Raw genomic sequence first — 6,727 nt, 5'->3', positions numbered from 1 at the left:
GATTTGGGGTTAGGTTTAGATTTTAGGTTAGGTTTAGATTTTAGGTTTAGATTTTAGGTTTATATTTGGGGTTAGGTTTAGATTTTAGGTTTATATTTGGGGTTAGCTTTAGATTTTAGGTTTAGATTTGGGGTTAGGTTTAGATTTTAGGTTAGGTTTAGATTTGGGGTTAAGTTTAGATTTGGGGTTAGGTTTAGATTTTAGGTTTAGATTTGGGGTTAGGTTTAGATTTTAGGTTTAGATTTGGGGTTAGGTTTAGATTTTAGGTTTAGATTTGTGGTTAGGTTTAGATTTTAGGTTTAGATTTGGGGTTAGGTTTAGATTTTCGGTTTAGATTTGGGGTTAGTTTTAGATTTGGGGTTAGGTTTAGATTTGGGGTTAGGTTTAGATTTTAGGTTTAGATTTGGGGTTAGGTTTAGATTTTAGGTTAGGTTTAGATTTTAGGTTTAGATTTGGGGTTAGGTTTAGATTTTAGGTTTAGATTTGGGGTTAGGTTTGGATTTGGGGTTAGGTTTAGATTTTAGGTAGATTTTAGGTTCAGATTTGGGGTTAGTTTTAGATTTTAGGTTTAGATTTGGGGTTAGGTTTAGAATTAGGCTTAGATTTGGAGTTAGGTTTAGATTTGGGGTAGGGTTTAGATTTTAGGTTTAGATTTGGGGTTAGGTTTAGATTTGGGGTTAGGTTTAGATTTTAGATTTAGATTTGGGGTTAGGTTTAGATTTGAGGTTTAGATTTGGGGTTAGGTTTAGATTTGGGGTTAGGTTTAGATTTTAGGTTTAGATTTGGGGTTAGGTTTAGATTTTAGGTTAGGTTTAGATTTTAGGTTTAGATTTTAGGTTTAGATTTGGGGTTAGGTTTAGATTTTAGGTTTAGATTTGGGGTTAGGTTTAGATTTGGGGTTAGGTTTAGATTTTAGGTGTAGATTTGGGGTTAGTCTTAAATTTTAGGTTTAGATTTGGGGTTAGGTTTAGATTTTAGGTTTAGATTTGGGGTTAGGTTTAGATTTTCGGTTTAGATTTGGGGTTAGTTTTAGATTTGGGGTTAGGTTTAGATTTGGGGTTAGGTTTAGATTTTAGGTTTAGATTTGGGGTTAGGCTTAAATTTTAGGTTTAGATTTGGGGTTAGGTTTAGATTTTAGGTTTAGATTTGGGGTTAGGTTTAGATTTTAGGTTTAGATTTGGGGTTAGGTTTAGATTTTAGGTTAAGATTTGGGGTTAGGTTTAGATTTTCGGTTTAGATTTGGGGTTAGGTTTAGATTTTAGGTTTAGATTTGGGGTTAGGTTTAGATTTTAGGTTTAGATTTGGGGTTAGGTTTAGATTTCATGTTTAGATTTGGGGTTAGGTTTAGATTTTCGGTTTAGATTTGGGGTTAGGTTTAGATTTTAGGTTTAGATTTGGGGTTAGGCTTAAATTTTAGGTTTAGATTTGGGGTTAGGTTTAGATTTTAGGTTTAGATTTGGGGTTAGGTTTAGGTTTTAGGTTTAGATTTGGGGTTAGGTTTAGATTTGGGGTTAGGTTTAGATTTTAGGTTTAGATTTGGGGTTAGGTTTAGATTTTAGGTTAGGTTTAGATTTTAGGTTTAGATTTTAGGTTTAGATTTGGGGTTAGGTTTAGATTTTAGGTTTATATTTGGGGTTAGCTTTAGATTTTAGGTTTAGATTTGGGGTTAGGTTTAGATTTTAGGTTAGGTTTAGATTTGGGGTTAAGTTTAGATTTGGGGTTAGGTTTAGATTTTAGGTTTAGATTTGGGGTTAGGTTTAGATTTTAGGTTTAGATTTGGGGTTAGGTTTAGATTTTAGGTTTAGATTTGTGGTTAGGTTTAGATTTTAGGTTTAGATTTGGGGTTAGGTTTAGATTTTCGGTTTAGATTTGGGGTTAGTTTTAGATTTGGGGTTAGGTTTAGATTTGGGGTTAGGTTTAGATTTTAGGTTTAGATTTGGGGTTAGGTTTAGATTTTAGGTTAGGTTTAGATTTTAGGTTTAGATTTGGGGTTAGGTTTAGATTTTAGGTTTAGATTTGGGGTTAGGTTTGGATTTGGGGTTAGGTTTAGATTTTAGGTTTAGATTTGGGGTTAGGTTTAGATTTGGGGTTAGGTTTAGATTTTAGTTTTAGATTTGGGGTTAGGTTTAGATTTTAGGTTTAGATTTGGGGTTAGGTTTAGATTTGGGGTTAGGTTTAGATTTTAGGTTTAGATTTGGGGTTAGGTTTAGATTTTAGGTTAGGTTTAGATTTTAGGTTTAGATTTTAGGTTTAGATTTGGGGTTAGGTTTAGATTTTAGGTTTAGATTTGGGGTTAGGTTTAGATTTTCGGTTTAGATTGGGGGTTAGGTTTAGATTTTAGGTTTAGATTTGGGGTTAGGTTTAGTTTTTAGGTTAGGTTTAGATTTTAGGTTTAGATTTTAGGTTCAGATTTGGGGTTAGGTTTAGATTTTAGGTTTAGATTTGGGGTTAGGTTTAGTTTTTAGGTTAGGTTTAGATTTTAGGTTTAGATTTTAGGTTCAGATTTGGGGTTAGGTTTAGATTTTAGGTTTAGATTTGGGGTTAGGTTTAGATTTAGGCTTAGATTTGGAGTTAGGTTTAGATTTGGGGTAGGGTTTAGATTTTAGGTTTAGATTTGGGGTTAGGTTTAGATTTGGGGTTAGGTTTAGATTTTAGGTTTAGATTTTAGGTTTAGATTTGGGGTTAGGATTAGATTTGAGGTTTAGATTTGGGGTTAGGTTTAGATTTTAGGTTTAGATTTGAGGTTAGGTTTAGATTTTAGGTTAGGTTTAGATTTTAGGTTTAGATTTGGGGTTAGGTTTAGATTTTAGGTGTAGATTTGGGGTTAATCTTAAATTTTAGGTTTAGATTTGGGGTCAGGTTTAGATTTTAGGTTTAGATTTGGGGTTAGGTTTAGATTTTCGGTTTAGATTTGGGGTTAGTTTTAGATTTGGGGTTAGGTTTAGATTTGGGGTTAGGTTTAGATTTTAGGTTTAGATTTGGGGTTAGGCTTAAATTTTAGGTTTAGATTTGGGGTTAGGTTTAGATTTTAGGTTTAGATTTGGGGTTAGGTTTAGATTTTAGGTTTAGATTTGGGGTTAGGTTTAGATTTTAGGTTAAGATTTGGGGTTAGGTTTAGATTTTCGGTTTAGATTTGGGGTTAGTTTTAGATTTGGGGTTAGGTTTAGATTTGGGGTTAAGTTTAGATTTTAGGTTTAGATTTGGGGTTAGGTTTAGATTTTAGGTTTAGATTTGGGGTTAGGTTTAGATTTCGGGTTAGGTATAGATTTTAGGTTTAGATTTGGGGTTAGGTTTAGATTTTCGGTTTAGATTTGGGGTTAGTTTTAGATTTGGGGTTAGGTTTAGATTTGGGGTTAGGTTTAGATTTTAGGTTTAGATTTGGGGTTAGGCTTAAATTTTAGGTTTAGATTTGGGGTTAGGTTTAGATTTTAGGTTTAGATTTGGGGTTAGGTTTAGATTTGGGGTTAGGTTTAGATTTTAGTCTTAGATTTGGGGTTAGGCTTAAATTTTAGGTTTAGATTTGGGGTTAGGTTTAGATTTGGGGTTAGGTTTAGATTTTAGGTTTAGATTTGGGGTTAGGTTTAGATTTTAGGTTAGGTTTAGATTTTAGGTTTAGATTTTCGGTTTAGATTTGGGGTTAGGTTTAGTTTTTAGGTTAGGTTTAGATTTTAGGTTTAGATTTTAGGTTCAGATTTGGGGTTAGGTTTAGATTTTAGGTTTAGATTTGGGGTTAGGTTTAGATTTTAGGTTTAGATTTGGGGTTAGGTTTAGATTTTCGGTTTAGATTGGGGGTTAGGTTTAGATTTTAGGTTTAGATTTGGGGTTAGGTTTAGTTTTTAGGTTAGGTTTAGATTTTAGGTTTAGATTTTAGGTTTAGATTTGGGGTTAGGTTTAGATTTTAGGTTTAGATTTGGGGTTAGGTTTAGATTTAGGCTTAGATTTGGAGTTAGGTTTAGATTTGGGGTAGGGTTTAGATTTTAGGTTTAGATTTGGGGTTAGGTTTAGATTTGGGGTTAGGTTTAGATTTTAGGTTTAGATTTGGGGTTAGGTTTAGATTTGAGGTTTAGATTTGGGGTTAGGTTTAGATTTGGGGTTAGGTTTAGATTTTAGGTTTAGATTTGGGGTTAGGTTTAGATTTTAGGTTTAGATTTGGGGTTAGGTTTAGATTTTCGGTTTAGATTTGGGGTTAGTTTTAGATTTGGGGTTAGGTTTAGATTTGGGGTTAGGTTTAGATTTTAGGTGTAGATTTGGGGTTAATTTTAAATTTTAGGTTTAGATTTGGGGTTAGGTTTAGATTTTAGGTTTAGATTTGGGGTTAGGTTTAGATTTTCGGTTTAGATTTGGGGTTAGTTTTAGATTTGGGGTTAGGTTAAGATTTGGGGTTAGGTTTAGATTTTAGGTTTAGATTTGGGGTTAGGCTTAAATTTTAGGTTTAGATTTGGGGTTAGGTTTAGATTTTAGGTTTAGATTTGGGGTTAGGTTTAGATTTTAGGTTTAGATTTGGGGTTAGGTTTAGATTTTAGTTTAAGATTTGGGGTTAGGTTTAGATTTTCGGTTTAGATTTGGGGTTAGTTTTAGATTTGGGGTTAGGTTTAGATTTGGGGTTAGGTTTAGATTTTAGGTTTAGATTTGGGGTTAGGTTTAGATTTTCGGTTTAGATTTGGGGTTAGGTTTAGATTTTAGGTTTAGATTTGGGGTTAGGCTTAAATTTTAGGTTTAGATTTGGGGTTAGGTTTAGATTTTAGGTTTAGATTTGGGGTTAGGTTTAGGTTTTAGGTTTAGATTTGGGGTTAGGTTTAGATTTGTGGTTAGGTTTAGATTTTAGGTTTAGATTTGGGGTTAGGTTTAGATTTTAGGTTTAGATTTGGGGTTAGGTTTAGATTTTAGGTTTAGATTTGGGGTTAGGTTTAGATTTTCGGTTTAGATTGGGGGTTAGGTTTAGATTTTAGGTTTAGATTTGGGGTTAGGTTTAGTTTTTAGGTTAGGTTTAGATTTTAGGTTTAGATTTTAGGTTCAGATTTGGGGTTAGGTTTAGATTTTAGGTTTAGATTTGGGGTTATGTTTAGATTTTAGGTTTAGATTTGGGGTTAGGTTTAGATTTTCGGTTTAGATTGGGGGTTAGGTTTAGATTTTAGGTTTAGATTTGGGGTTAGGTTTAGTTTTTAGGTTAGGTTTAGATTTTAGGTTTAGATTTTAGGTTCAGATTTGGGGTTAGGTTTAATTTTAGGTTTAGATTTGGGGTTAGGTTTAGATTTAGGCTTAGATTTGGAGTTAGGTTTAGATTTGGGGTAGGGTTTAGATTTTTTGTTTAGATTTGGGGTTAGGTTTAGATTTGGGGTTAGGTTTAGATTTTAGGTTTAGATTTGGGGTTAGGTTTAGATTTGAGGTTTAGATTTGGGGTTAGGTTTAGATTTGGGGTTAGGTTTAGATTTTAGGTTTAGATTTGGGGTTAGGTTTAGATTTTAGGTTGGGTTTAGATTTTAGGTTTAGATTTTAGGTTTAGATTTGGGGTTAGGTTTAGATTTTAGGTTTAGATTTGGGGTTAGGTTTAGATTTTAGGTTTAGATTTGGGGTTTAGGTTTAGATTTTCGGTTTAGATTTGGGGTTAGGTTTAGATTTGGGGTTAGGTTTAGATTTGGGGTTAGGTTTAGATTTTAGGTGTAAATTTGGGGTTAATCTTAAATTTTAGGTTTAGATTTGGGGTTAGGTTTAGATTTTAGGTTTAGATTTGGGGTTAGGTTTAGATTTTCGGTTTAGATTTGGGGTTAGGTTTAGATTTGGGGTTAGGTTTAGATTTTAGGTTTAGGTTTAGGGTTAGGCTTAAATTTTAGGTTTAGATTTGGGGTTAGGTTTAGATTTTAGGTTTAGATTTGGGGTTAGGTTTAGATTTTAGGTTTAGATTTGGGGTTAGGTTTAGATTTTCGGTTTAGATTTGGGGTTAGGTTTAGATTTTAGGTTTAGATTTGGGGTTAGGCTTAAATTTTAGGTTTAGATTTGGGGTTAGGTTTAGATTTTAGGTTTAGATTTGGGGTTAGGTTTAGGTTTTAGGTTTAGATTTGGGGTTAGGTTTAGATTTGTGGTTAGGTTTAGATTTTAGGTTTAGATTTGGGGTTAGGCTTAAATTTTAGGTTTAGATTTGGGGTTAGGTTTAGATTTTAGGTTTAGATTTGGGGTTAGGTTTAGATTTTAGGTTTAGATTTGGGGTTAGGTTTAGATTTTAGGTTAAGATTTGGGGTTAGGTTTAGATTTTCGGTTTAGATTTGGGGTTAGTTTTAGATTTGGGGTTAGGTTTAGATTTTAGGTTTAGATTTGGGGTTAGGTTTAGATTTGAGGTTTAGATTTGGGGTTAGGTTTAGATTTTAGGTTTAGATTTGGGGTTAGGTTTAGATTTGGGGTTAGGTTTAGATTTTAGGTTTAGATTTGGGGTTAGGTTTAGATTTTAGGTTGGGTTTAGATTTTAGGTTTAGATTTTAGGTTTAGATTTGGGGTTAGGTTTAGATTTTAGGTTTAGATTTGGGGTTAGGTTTAGATTTTAGGTTTAGATTTGGGGTTTAGGTTTAGATTTTCGGTTTAGATTTGGGGTTAGGTTTAGATTTGGGGTTAGGTTTAGATTTGGGGTTAGGTTTAGATTTTAGGTGTAAATTTGGGGTTAATCTTAAATTTTAGGTTTAGATTTGGGGTTAGGTTTAGATTTTAGGTTTAGATTTGGGGTTAGGTTTAGATTTTC

The sequence above is a fragment of the Patagioenas fasciata genome, chromosome 6 (assembly GCF_037038585.1).
Source record: "Patagioenas fasciata isolate bPatFas1 chromosome 6, bPatFas1.hap1, whole genome shotgun sequence".
Lineage (NCBI taxonomy): Eukaryota > Metazoa > Chordata > Aves > Columbiformes > Columbidae > Patagioenas > Patagioenas fasciata.
Note: the sequence above shows the minus strand (reverse complement) of the source record.